A 15088-nucleotide genomic window follows, 5' to 3' on the forward strand; every position below is an offset into this window, starting at 1 on the left:
GTTTATTAGTCCTATCCGAGAGGTATCACCACGGACTCGTAGTGTCCGCATCGAATTTGGAAGATTGTCCTTGGGACACCCTTCACTAACACTCGTAACTGGTGATATTTGGATCATAGGTTCATTTTTGAAAGGTACGTCGTTCCTTGCAGTTGGTTAACTGATTCATCTATGCGAGGCAGAGAGTGATGATTTCTAATGGATGTCCTGTTAAGGTCTGCACCACGAGGACTTCCCAAATGTCACCCATGCTAGTACTACTCTCGCCCATGCATGCTTAACTTTAGAGTTCTGATGGGATCCGGTGAATTAGTGCTGGTATGATCGCACTTCCTGGATTCTATCTTCTTCAAGAATGTCACAATTAGGAATTTTGATGCCTTGTCAACATTAAACAATGATAACAAATGTGAACCAACAATGTGAAAAGATGTAAGATGCTTATTCAATAACAACAGAATTTCAATCAAACACTTCATACAAACACTGCAAATAGTCAACAAATAATTGGAAACCTTAGAAATCCTTGTTTAAGTCCATTTTGGACTAGGATTTCCTTATTGGGCCCAATGTACCAATAAGCTTCCAATTGGACTATCTTGGGCTTAGAACTCATGAATGGGCTCTAATTGGACCCACTTTCATTTATTTTAACATTTTGGGCCATATTGGGCCTAGAATTAAGTAAAATACTTTAATGGGCATTATTGGACCATAACAAATCCAATTAACCTAAATAGGCCATAAAAATCATTTCTTGAATTATTTGGACCAAGCATTACCTAAATTATTTATAAATTGGGCTTAAGCATTTAAGGGTGCAATTCTTTCCTTTTCCCCCTCCATTCTCGGCCCAAGCCCAAAGGAAAGGAAGGGTTGACTTATGCTTGCCACCTCATTTTTACATGGAGGTTTTCCATGCAACCATATCTCCATGCACCATCTCATTGCTCTCACTTCTCTCGTCTCTCTCCTTTTCTCTCGGCCGAACCCAAACACACACACACACTCTTCACTCAAAATTCTCTCAAAGAAACTCTCTCTTTTCTTCACCAAATTTTCGAGATTAGGAAGCTTTTCAAGGAGATTACCCCACAAATTTATCATCTAAGGTAAGATCATTCTTAAATCTATGATCTAACTTTCTCCTTTTCATAAAAAAATCACCTCTTAAATCATTCAAATTCATGATCTTGCATCTTAGAACCCACTAAATTTGAGATCCATCCAAGGAACTTGCTAGGGTCGAAAATAGCACCAAACTTCTCCAAATCTTCTTCAAAACCGAAACCACAACTCAAGGTGAGCTTCATACCCCTTTCTTTTTGGTTTTTATGAGTTTTATGGGGGAGAATACAATAAAATGTGTAGATCTATGTGTATATGTATGCTATGTGTGATTTGATACATGTATGTGTGTGATATCATGTGTTTTGTGATGAATATGTTATCAAAAAGGGTGTAAACCCGAGATCTATGACATGAGAAAGGAAAAAAACATAATCTAAGCTATCTTACACTAAACAAGTCAAGAATAATAGCGTATAAGAACATGATGAACAAATTCTAACATAAAACCCATTTTTGGGCTTAAATTGTCAAAAATACAAACTCGGGGTAAAAATCAACAAGTCATGGTTTCTTAAAGGTTAAAAGGGGTCAAAACAGTTTCTATAAATATTTTTCTGAATATTAGAAATTTCATGGCAATTAAAATGTAAAATTTTAACGTAATGGGCTGATTATGGGCTTCTCGGCCCAATAAGCCTCAAAATGCGAAATTTACAAGTTTGAGGGGCTAGAAATGTAACTTTCTGTATAATAGGGGGTAATTAGCATAACAAATGTTTATAAGGGTCAAAAATGCTTTTCATTATCAAAAAGGACCAAAAATGCAAACTTTTTAGACTTTGGGCCAAAACTGTAAAAGTTGTGAAAATGGGTGCTTAACCGAGAATCACTATTCTAGAAGGGCTGAAGTTGTCAGCTAAGTAAACTTTGGGTTAAAATCGTGTTTTCATCAAATAAATTACACAAAAGTGTCAAGAAAAGTGTCTTAAGGACTAAAATGAAATTCTTTTATATAAAAGGACCAAAAGTGTTATTTTTATATAAGGAGGGTAATGAAAAGGACCAAACTCCATTTTCAAACAAATTAAGTAATTAATACAAAATACAAGATCCATGACTACCGACGAAACGGAAAAACAAATACATTCTCAACAACAAATATCGTTACAAAACGAATTGATTCAGTCTTGAATCAATAACAAAACAAAATCAATAAACCAAAGTATTTCAATAAACACGCGATAACTATGATGAATTAACTTACAAAATTTGGGCTTAGAAGTTTCAAGTCATGCTTGTTGGGCTTTGCTAGCCCATTAACATGATCTTTGGGCCTAAAGGTATAATGCTTACGTGATATTGGGCCTTTTATGACCCAATTCCATGTAAAAGGACTTTGAATAGATCTAATGTGCTATTGGGCCCAAGTGGCCCATTAGTACTGCTAGTGAGGTCGAAAAGTCAAATGCGAGTGGGGTCAAGTGTCTTTCGCATTTCCGATAGCCTTGAATAACTCATGCAAAATAAAGGGGCTTCGTACTCTCTTATCTCCTCGGTTGTTGGGCTTATGAGAAATCAAAGTAAACAGATTCAGGACGATAAACAAGAGTAATCATGGTGGGTGGATTAAGTGAGTAGTAACGGCCAACGCCTTTAAGGATCATTCGTAAACTGTAGTTATAAACTAGTCATTTTCTTTAATGTGTGATTATATGTAACAACAGCAAAATTCAAGTCAAAATTTAAACTTTTATAAAACCATAATTAAGTATACTAAGTGGTAGATATTGTAACAAGGTTTTCATACATATACAGAATACTAAAATCCGAGCTATAACGAAGAAGTTATGACCATTCTAAGTTTCCCGACAAAAACCGGCAATACGAAGTTACGTAAAAACGCAAAGTTTCAGCAAAACACTGTTTGACCTTAGGTGTCTAAATGAAAGTCATAGATATCGTCAAACCGTAACCATACATAAAAACAACGTCCAAATCTGACTTCGTATGAGGAAGTTGTGATTTTTCTAAGTAACAAATATAGCAGTAGACAGCTAAAAACTCGAAATAGAGATTGAGAGACTTTTGGCCAAAACAACCTAAATGAGAATCAAAGGGATCAACAATTCTAGCGCAACGGTAAAAAGTCTGACGAAAACGGACGTCGGATGAAGAAGTTATGGAACTTTAACGGACTTTTCCTGTCCCGACCTATTAAAAATATAATATTAAAAATAAAATCAAAACTAGCCGACGGAGTCTAAACGAAAATTGTAGATCGTAGTCTCACCTTCGCGTGGATATAAAGAACGTCAAAAACGGAGTTCGTATGAGAAAGATATGAATTTTTGAAGTTTGTTAATTAATTTAAATATAAATTAAATTAAAGCCCGGTATTATCCGAAGAAGGAGTCACCGGTCCGATCCCTCGTACGCCCAGCGTACGGTCCTACGCCCAGCGTACTCGGATGCTAGGCTATGGTTCGTCCACGTCGCTCCAATGTTTCGACCGAGGATGCGCTCATGCATGACGCATGAGTACGCAGCGCGTACTCTAGTACGCCCCGCGTAACGCAACCCCTCAGACCCCTATAAAAAGGATGCGAGGGTGCCGGCCAAAATTGCTAATTTCCCTCCTTTCTCATGCCGAAGCTCTGATTTTCAACCCTCAGAATCATCCCAAAGGCCCGGTTTTCATATCCAAGGTGGGAAGAAAGTTTTACACTCCCGAGACTCCCGAGATTTCCCGAGAATCTCGACAGATCCGCTTTCTCGAGTAGAAGTTCTGCTCGGTTTTCGTCACGCTTTCTTCAATCAATCAAGTGAGTTCATACCCCTTTCAAACACACTTTAAATACATTTTCAATGCTTTTATACTCTTTTAGGGGGAGGGGGGGGGGGAATACAAGTAAACATACGGTTATTATCGTGTATTTTATAATGTTTCACTTCACTTGTTTTATCGAATAAATCACTTGGAACTTATTTCTATTATGGAAAACTCTTGTCATACTTTGTGTGCATTAGACTTATACAAAGTATATAATGATTTCAAAGTACCTTTCATTGTTAAGTCGTTTTATACATTCTAAAACTTATGATTTTGCTTTGTCAAACATTGTGAAAAAGGATAAACTTTGCATACAAAACTATCACTTTAATACAGGCTTAGTTGAGAATCCATGAGACGTGAATATCTTCAAACGTTACTTTTCTTTATTAGAAAGTAATGCTGCAAGTCCTGTCTATAACCAGAGTCTCCCGTTCAGAGAACGTGTCAAATGTGTATAGATCTATACGGGAAGTCATGATCCCACGCCCTGACTGTTAGCTACAGTCCATCTTTTGGGGTGACAGTTGTCATAACGCTGCGACGCCTGAAGAACGTCGTTACAGGCATATTATGTTTAGTATGGTTATAAAACTCATCGGATATACAATTATTATGGTATTATGCTTTTATGAACGAGTAGCTATTAAAACTATTCTTCATCTAACAAATGCGATCTTCGTATAGCTTTATTTTATATAAAACTATGACACAACTTTTGAGAACGTCGGTTTCTTGCGATTTTCGGTCTTAGAGACTGCCATTTATGTTAGGAAAATAAGGGTTTTTCCTGCATACAAACCAAACAACTAATAGGAAATTAAGGGATTTTCCTGGTGCAATTATTTACAACTTATAACACGAACATTCATATGCATTTCATACTTTTATAAGAAAAGAAGGGTTTTTTTTGGAAAACACAACAACTCGTATCTCAACCATTAGGGAAAATATGGGATTTTCTGGATCTAATACATTCACTTTCAACACAACAAATCACAACTCTTTACATTTGAAATGCTGCGTTTTCCGGAAAACATACACCCATTTTGGAATGGCATCCAATTTTTCTAAACTACTTATGAACTCACCAACTTAATTGTTGACACTTTTTCTTTGAATTAACTTGTATTCTCAGGGAACCGCTAAGCAGGTTTGGGAATCAACTTTTGGGATTAACGTGCTGACGTTAATTACTTCTTTTGAAAGATGTTTATGTATTTAACTTTTGAACATGTAATGAATACAATTATGTAAACATTTTGGAAACTTTAATATATATGGTGGTGTGTACTTTCCTTTCTATGAACTGTTATGATACTGAATATGACGTCCTCCGCCCCCGAACGTTTCCGCCGTTCTGGTTTGGGGGTGTGACAGATTGGTATCAGAGCTTTGTTTATAGGGAATTAAGTATATCAAAACCATTTCTTTTTGGTATACAACTATAAACTCAACTGGGCAAAAACACTCTGAGTAAGAGTCATACTTTTAAAATTAAATTTATTTAGTTTTTGTAAAGTAGGCATGCATTCATTTCATATTAATAACATGGTCAGTATCATAATTAAAACAATATAGAAGTATTATATATAAGTTGTGCAGTGCAGGTATGCCTTGGGACATGTAATCGGAACTGGGATGAATGTAGCCTGATCAACTATATTTGTCCAAGGGCCGAGTAACGTATGCCAAGGAGTGCCTGTAATGGACAAAAAATTTAAAACTTACCAAAAGCATATCGTTAAAGAATACTAAGGGAGTATTCGAGTGCCTTCAACCCTTAAACTTATGAGTAAATTCCACGTGCTTTAGCTTATAGTCGATTCTTAACCCTATTCTCGTACAGACTCAATGGCAGGATTCCATCACCCCAATGACCCCTACTACCCCAACCAAGCTAATGGAGAAGGGATAGAGAATGATCCTAAGGAAGGAATGCAAGAAGAAACAGAATCAGATCCAGAGAACAATAACCTACCCTTAACGGCTCCAATTCAAAATCCTAATCCTCGACCAGAATTTCATGGCTCGACGCCCCTTTGGACAACTAACATGAATAGGTGGAGCCGCGAACTGGATCAACCCCTTCCATTCAACGGACCGAAGCTTCTACAACCCAAGCGAGGGGGGCTCAGCAGACAGAGCCCTTCCTATATTGGTTCGTCGGATTTCTCACATTGATGAACAAGGACGGACGACCATCCATCGAACTGAGGAAAATGATGCGAACACTGGAGTCAACACAGCTCGCATCCGACAGTTAGGATTAGCTCACGGGAGAATCGTAAATCGAAATGAAGCGTTGCAGAGAGAGCTAACGGCAACTCAAACCAAAGTGATAGAACTTCAGGCACGCCAGGCAAGACATGAACAATGTATGCTCGAGATGGAGCGTCAGTTGGCAGAATCTAAGACCCATGTAGCCAGCTCACGTAAGAAATAATACTTGTCTGACTTTCAAAATTTTGTCATAGCATAAGACCTCGGATAAAGTCCTTACTTTTCTTAACCTCGTAATCGGAGACCTTTACATAGGTCAAATTTTCCTAACTACAAAATGTAATGCACCATGTTTGATAATATGATGTATTTCCTTTATTAAACCCTTTGCATACCTCTCCAATTCATGAGTTTATCTACTCTCCTTATAAGTCGAACTCAAAACACTATTCAGGGGTAAACCAAACTTCTGATATAACAAAACACTAATGCGCGACCTTCGAATCATTAAAACTTATCGTTCTTCTTGTTATTTCCTTATCAGAATCATGTCGCCAAAGAAAAACGATCAACCCATCAACCAAACACCAACTCTTCAGATTGATGCAGCTACCTTTCAAGCTGCAGTCTCAGCTGCCGTATCAGCTGTTCTGACCCACCTTAACGCTAACAGCATGAATGTTAGCGGGATTGTTAACAATAACTCCAATCCAAGTAACAATCAAATACCTCAACGGGAAACAAATTACCACAAAACCCCGAATCCCAAGCCCAAGAATAACAAACGAAAGCTCTGGGCTAAAGCTAAAGGAAAATCACCCCAAGGGATGAGCAAAAGACGACAACATGTGGCAACCTTCGTAGCCACGACATCTGTACATCCTACTACCATCCCTTTTGGTATCCGAATTGTCACTACACCAGCTAGGCAGTATGCTGGAAACCTACCGGAATGCAATAAGTGTGGCTTCCATCATCTAGGTAGTTGTCGTCCGTTACACTGCTTTAAATGCAACAAGAACGGACATACTACCAATTGCTGCTGGACTCGGACCCAACACATTACCTCAAACACCAATGTCGAAGTCTCTCGAATATTCCATCTATGCGGCGTAATGGGACACTTCAAGAGGGACTGTCCAACAGAGAAGGACGACGGCGAATCCGGAGGAGTTTGACCTCAGAATGGAAAGAAGCAACGAAAGAACCTACTATAGTATACGCTCACTTCCAATCGTCAGTATTATGTATGTCTGTTTAAAACATGTTTAAAACTAGTGCAACTAGAGTCTTATCTCTTGCGGGATCCCGTCGGTATAGGGATGCTCGTACTGCGTATACTTACCTTTTGTAGTATACCTTATTCGCAGCAATAGTCTTATAGTAGTCTAAAGTGTTGTAACTCTGTTGATGGTTGCACAGTTATGTCTGTAAACATCTGATGTTCAAATCTAATGTCTTTAAGTTTCCTTATGATTCTGACATTATCATATGACTTGATTCAATTTGATCCTCACAAAAACAGCTTCATACGTACATCCCTTCCTCCGAAATTCTCTTTCTAGCAAAGCCGTCATTCTAGAATACCAAAGTACTCGTGCATAGAGCACTTATTGTTTCTCATCCTTTCCGAAGAAAAATTCAACAAACCGCCCCGAAGTACCACACGTATAGTACGTCAAGTTCAATCCAAAGACCCACAAATTCAAGCCTATTTATATACGACTCTTATACCCAAGTCTATAATTGATGAACCTGGTATGAGTTCTACTATGAACTCCAGGACGGAGACTTCCCAAGACTACGAGTGATCGTGCTGCCATGCAAATAAACTTAAAAGCCCAACGCATGCCCTTTCCGTCGATTGGGACAAGGAAGACAGATAGAACAAAAGTACCTATCCTTTTCCCGTAATTCATGAGTAACAACACTCCTACACCCAAAAGATCGTACAACGGCAACCAGGCTAAGTGCAACCGATGCAACTCTCATTATCACGGACCCTGCCGTGAAATGCATTGCGTTAGGTGCAATAGAAAGGGACACACCATCCGCTACTGCAGAGAACTAGCCCAACCAACTACTCCAGCCACAAATATAGGAGTAGACCGTGCTTGTTATGAGTGCGGAGTAGCGGGACACTTCCGAAGGGACTGCCTGGAGTCAAACATCATGAATGCTGGTAGAGGAGGCCAAGTAGTCGCAATGGGCCAAGAGGAGGCTATTGCAGACCCCACGGTTATTCTGGGTACATTTCTCCTTGATAACTTAGTTACATACGTTCCATTTGATAGTAGGGACGCAGAGGAGTTCCGTGAGTCACAAGTTTAAAAAAAAGAAATCTACTCGAACAAACAACCCAACCATTAAACAAAACTTTCACAGTAGTAATAATGGAGATAGACTAAAAAGCACGGAAAACACACACGTAGAATGCACTATTTCACTAACAAACGTCTTACAATGAGAAGTGCCGACATCAGCATTCGACGTGGATTGGTGTAGCCCTACCCATACCAGTTCCATGTGTTATAAAAGACCCTTTCACCTTAACCATCGACTAACGAAACTCGACCGATTTATAATGACAAACCCGACACAAACACCAATTGGTTTCTACTTTCAAAACCCCGAAGTACTCATGTGAGGAATCTTTACAACCTTCCCGTAGTATTCCCCAATAGATCATTTAGAAAAAACCACGCTTACAACAAGTCAAATCCAAGCTCAGAAACTAACAGTGAATCCAACCATGAACTTCAAAACATAGCTGCCCTAATTCATCGAGTGAATATGCTAACATTTGGAAGAACATAAGTAACTAAACCCAAAACCGCACGATCCCGATCGATCAAAGTGATAGGCGGGGAAATGAATGTCCGATGAAACACGCACATTAGGATCTAGACTCATAAAGGAACAAGAGGAACAAATGGACCATAAGCACTCACGCCTGCCCGCAAGTATTGGAGTCCCAGTCAAAATGCGAATTTCGGGACGAAATTCTCTCTAACGGGGGGATAATGTAACAACAGCAAAATTCAAGTCAAAATTTAAACTTTTATAAAACCATAATTAAGTATACTAAGTGGTAGATATTGTAACAAGGTTTTCATACATATACAGAACACTAAAATCCGAGTTATAACGAAGAAGTTATGACCATTCTAAGTTTCCCGACAAAAACCGGCAATACGAAGTTACGTAAAAACGCAAAGTTTCAGCAAAACACTTTTTGACCTTAGGTGTCTAAATGAAAGTCATAGATATCGTCAAACCTTAACCGTACATAAAAAGAACATCCAAATCTGACTTCGTATGAGGAAGTTGTGATTTTTCTAACTAACAGATATAGCAGTAGACAACTAAAAACTCGAAATAGAGATCGAGAGACTTTTGGCCAAAACAACCTAAATGAGAATCAAAGGGATCAACAATTCTAGCACAACGGTAAAAAGTCTGACGAAAACGGACGTCGGATGAAGAAGTTATGGAACTTTAACGTACTTTTCCTGTCCCGACCTATTAAAAATATAATATTAAAAATAAAATCAAAACTAGCCGACGAAGTCTAAACGAAAGTTGTAGATCGTAGTCTCACCTTCGCGTGGATATAAAGAATGTCGAAAACGGAGTTCGTATGAGAAAGATATGAATTTTTGAAGTTTGTTAATTAATATAAATACAAATTAAATTAAAGCCCAGTATTATCCGAAAAAGGAGTCACCGGTCCAATCCCTCGTACGCCCAGCGTACTCGGATGTTAGGCTCCGGTTCGTCCACGTCGGTCCAATGTTTCGACCGAGGATGCGCTCATGCAGGACGCATGAGTACGCAGCGCGTACTCTAGTACGCCCCGCGTAACGCAACCCCTCAGACCCCTATAAAAAGGATGCGAGGGTGCCGGCCAAAATTGCTAATTTCCCTCCTTTCTCACGTCGAAGCTCTGCGTTTCAACCCTCGGAATCATCCCAAAGGCCCGGTTTTCATATCCAAGGTGGGAAGAAAGTTTTACACTCCCGAGACTCCCGAGATTTCCCGAGAATCTCGACAGATCCGCTTTCTCGAGTAGAAGTTCTGCTCGGTTTTCGTCACGCTTTCTTCAATCAATCAAGTGAGTTCATACCCATTTCAAACACACTTTAAATACATTTTAAATGCTTTTATACTCTTTTAGGGGGGAATACAAGTAAACATACGGTTATTATCGTGTATTTTATAAAGTTTCACTTCACTTGTTTTATCGAATAAATCACTTGGAACTTATTTCTATTATGGAAAACTCTTGTCATACTTTGTGTGCATTAGACTTATACAAAGTATATAATGATTTCAAAATACCTTTCATTGTTAAGTCGTTTTATACATTCTAAAAACTTATGATTTCGCTTTGTCAAACATTGTGAAAAAGGATAAACTTTGCATACAAAACTATCACTTTAATACAGGCTTAGTTGAAAATCCATGAGACGTGTATATCTTCAAACGTTACTTTTCTTTATTAGAAAGTAATGCTGCAAGTCCTGTCTATAACCAGAGTCTCCCGTTCGGAGAACGTGTCAAATGTGTATAGATCTATACGGGAAGTCATGATCCCGCGCCCTGACTGTTAGCTACAGTCCGTCTTTTGGGGTGACAGTTGTCATAACGTTGCGAAGCTTGAAGAACGTCGTTACAGGCATATTATGTTTAGTATGGTTATAAAACTCATCGGATATACAATTATTATGGTATTATGCTTTTATTAACGAGTAGCTATTAAAACTATTCTTCATCTAACAAATGCGATCTTTGTATAGCTTTATTTTATATAAAACTATGACACAACTTTTGAGAATGTCGGTTTCTTGCGATTTTCGGTCTTAGAGACTGCCATTTATGTTAGGAAAATAAGGGTTTTTCCTACATACAAACCAAACAACTAATAGGAAAATAAGGGATTTTCCTGGTGCAATTATTTACAACTTATAACACGAACATTCATATGCATTTCATACTTTTATAAGAAAATAAGGGTTTTTCTTGGAAAACACAACAACTCGTATCTCAACCATTAGGGAAAATATGGGATTTTCTGGATCTAATACATTCACTTTCAACACAACAAATCACAACTCTTTACATTTGAAATGCTGCGTTTTCCGGAAAACATACACCCATTTTGGAATGGCATCCAATTTTTCTAAACTACTTATGAACTCACCAACTTAATTGTTGACACTTTTTCTTTGAATTAACTTGTATTCTCAGGGAACCGCTAAGTAGGTTTGGGAATCAACTTTTGGGATTAACGCGCTGACATTAATTACTTCTTTTGAAAGATGTTTATGTATTTAACTTTTGAACATGTAATGAATACAATTATGTAAACATTTTGGAAACTTTAATATATATGGTGGTGTGTATTTTCCTTTCTATGAACTGTTATGATACTGAATATGACATCCTCCGCCCCCGAACGTTTCCGCCGTTCTGGTTTGGGGGTGTGACATTATAACAACTCACAACCCTAATTAATCCAATGCCACTCGGGTAATAAAAATCATTCGACGTATTGGTATAACAATAGACAAGTCACTGTATTTTATGTGTTGGGAAAACATCAGGTTTTCCTGGGAAGTTCAACATTTTCACTTGCGTATTATACAAAAGTTCAACAATAATACATGTTTTGAAAATCAACAAGCTTATATTCACGGATCTTCACACTTTTTATAAACAATGATCTTTTCAGAAAATATCAGATTTTTTGGGTTTTAGAAACTACACCAAATCATTTTACCACAACATTACTTATGAACTCACCAACATTTCATATGTTAACGTTTTTTTTTTTCAAAATAACTTGTATTCTCAGGTAACAGGTAAGCCGAAGAATAAGTACCATGTAATGTCATGGTGTTTTGCTTAGATTATCTATCGGACAGCTTATGTTATGAAATTGTAATGTCTAAGACAATGTACGGGATGTAAACAATAATGCATGGTGATGAATTATGTTATGATTCATGTATATTCATTGTGATGGTATTCAACTTAAGTCATAAGAGCCCTCGGACGTTTCCGCCGTCTGGTTTGGGGGTGTGACAAAGAATAAGACCAGAGCTCCCATAGGAGAGAAGCTTGGTCTTTTCATTCTGTTGCTGGGTAGTCGTTAAACTGTCCGAACGGTTCTTGTATCATTTTGATTCAGGCCAAGAGAGGAGTTATTATACATGAAAACTTAGTTCATACACGTTATGATATAATCAAGATGGGGCGGATGATAAAATGCGTGATTCTACTCTAGTCCCACATCCCAATGAGGAAAAGAAACTACATTAGAAATCTCACATTCTGTTGTCTACCAGGCCTTCGTTATATATAACTCGGGAATGTATAAGCGAGGGAAGTCATGAGAATAATCTTCTTACAAATCTTTTTCGATGAACTGAGTTTTCCTAGTAAAGGCTACTATTGACCCTGGATGTACGTGGATCGTTCAATGAAAGAGTAAGAGTATGTTCTCAAAGGTTTGACCTACATCCCTATGATGCAGTCCAAGTACGGAATGGAAGTATGTTCATGAAGGTTTGACCTACATCCCTATGATGCAGTCCTAGTAAGGAGTAGAAGTAAGTTCGTAGAATGGTCTCAAGACGTTTTTTGTTTAAGCCGAGGTATCGTTGGTTGGTGAATAACATGATCCAACCACTAAAAGAGACTTGGAAATGTCTCTGGAGTTAAATTACTATAATCCAATGTCTTGACTAAAGCATGTTTCAGATAGAATCCAATGAAAGTATGATGAGAGTATTTGAACAAAAACATGACACGGAAGTTCGTCGACTATCAACATCATCGATGGGTGTACTAAGTTCATGGAAATTTTACCTTAAAGAAGGTCTTACATCATATCCGGAGTAGCAAAAGTTTTGGCCGCATAAAGGCCCAACTAAAAGTACCTACGGTACAAGGCAGTTTCATAGAAAATGCCACATAGGACATAGACAGGAACATGGTTCTTTAAAACAAGAAGGAAAGTAAAGTATCTCCTACTGGTGATGATCATCCCTCTGGTGAACTCTTAGCTCTGCCAGTTCACGTTCCATATCAAGCAGGTGTCTTTCGTACACCCTCTGGCGTACTCGGAGTTCTATGACTTCGACTCGTGATTCAGCCAGTGCTTGAAGCAGGGTTTTATGGTCTCTTTCAAATCTCTTACGAGCATCTTCCAGATGAATGGTGTGAAGGGTATGCATTCTTGCATTGGCAATAACTTCTGTGATTTGATGTAGGACTGTCTTGCCTTGAATCTTATTTCGGGCCACTCTGTGGACCAGGATTTGCAAGATTCCGCCTGCTGAGCCCCTATTGCTCAGGTCATAAAAGCTTCGGTCTCCATTAAATGGCATGGGTTGATCCTGTCATTGGCTCCATGTTTGCAGGCATTCTACCCAAGGAGGCGTCGGGCCATGAAAAGTCGAACGAGGGTTAGGATTTGGAATGGCACCTACCTATGGTAGGTTCTCTACTTAGGGTTCGGAGTTGCCATCATCTGTGAGGTCTTCAGCGTAGTGATCATTCAAAGGAATCGAATGATCATTCTCTAGTTCTTCTCCAAAACATCCAGCAATGACTTCGTTCAGAAGGTACGGGTTGTCGTGGGAATGGAGTCCAACCATGTTATCTATGCGAGAAATGGGGTAATGAAATAATTATTAGACGAACTCTTTAGATAATTATTAGAAAATCTACATTAGTTACATCGCTATTTGTAAAGTGCATACCATTCATATGTAATCAACACATCATAGGCCTTCGAATAAGTGACCTTAACTCCAAATTCACAAGGAATAGGGGTAAAGCAAAAATTTCACAGATTCTAAGTCTATAACATCCTAGTTACATATAGCCTTAGTGTATCCACTTAGCAACGATCAACTTAGTAATGAAGATCATTTTTAGTTTTCAAGTAAGTAATCATAGTAACACAAAACACCCCTATGGTATTTTAGACTTAGGTTCTGTTATAATGTTCTCATTGTAGTGGTGTTGGTAAGTTTTTAGACTTGTTGACACATCACAACCATTCTTAGGCATGTGCTAATCACTCCTCGGAACAACATAGTTGATCAGGATATGCCACTCCTAATACTGACCATACATACCCGAGCTTACCTGTGATATTCAACAATCGTAATACTTTTGTTCTTGTCATTTTGACACGGATTTTAGTATGAATGCAGGAACATACACTTTGTTAAATATTTTGTTATTTAAAAGTATAAACTATTGGTCAAAGTATTTTTAATCCCATTGAATTTATAGTTAGTATATCTTTTATGGGTTGATATACTAAATTCACTATAAACAATGCTCTGATACCAATCTGTCACACCCCAAAACCGAGAACGGTGAAAACGTTCTAGGGCGGAGGATGTCATGTAGTGTAACACAACAATGTAAAGCAGTAAACACGCAACAACATCATCCATTTCATTAATACTATAGTTTTAATTACAAGTGTGTTCTTTCATAATATACAACAAAAAAATGAATAATCAGAATAAGACGAGTCTGGACTGCTCCATCTTCACAAACCTGGTCGTTGTACCTGTCTATTTGTGACCTGAGAATACAAGTTATTTTGAAAGCGAGTATCAGCCAAAAAGCTAGTGAATTCATAAGTATTAATGTGTCTTTGATTTGTAAAACTTGTAATGAAAGTCTTAACATTGTTTTGAAAGAAAGTTCGTATAAGTGTGGAAATGTTTGTAAGTAATTGAAAGCGTTTGAAAAACCCTAGAAATCCCTATGATTCCTATTAGTATAGATGAAATCTTCTACCAAGACCTAACTGTTTTGAAAGTAGTCTTCTACCAAGACCCGACTATTTTAAAGTAGTCTTCTACCAAGACCTGACTGTTTTGAAAGTAGTCTTCTACCAAGACCCAACTGTACCACTATTATTATTAATATAAG

The 15088-nt window shown here is 38.0% G+C and overlaps 1 pseudogene; it reads right to left on the reverse strand.

Annotated features, from left to right (window-relative positions):
• Window positions 1-214: 214 nt before the first annotated feature.
• Window positions 215-332, reverse strand: LOC145027716 (5S ribosomal RNA; annotated as a pseudogene).
• Between the last annotated feature and the right edge of the window lie 14756 nt (window positions 333-15088).

The sequence above is a fragment of the Lactuca saligna genome, chromosome 1, assembly GCF_052625555.1.
Source record: "Lactuca saligna cultivar CGN05327 chromosome 1, ASM5262555v1, whole genome shotgun sequence".
Lineage (NCBI taxonomy): Eukaryota > Viridiplantae > Streptophyta > Magnoliopsida > Asterales > Asteraceae > Lactuca > Lactuca saligna.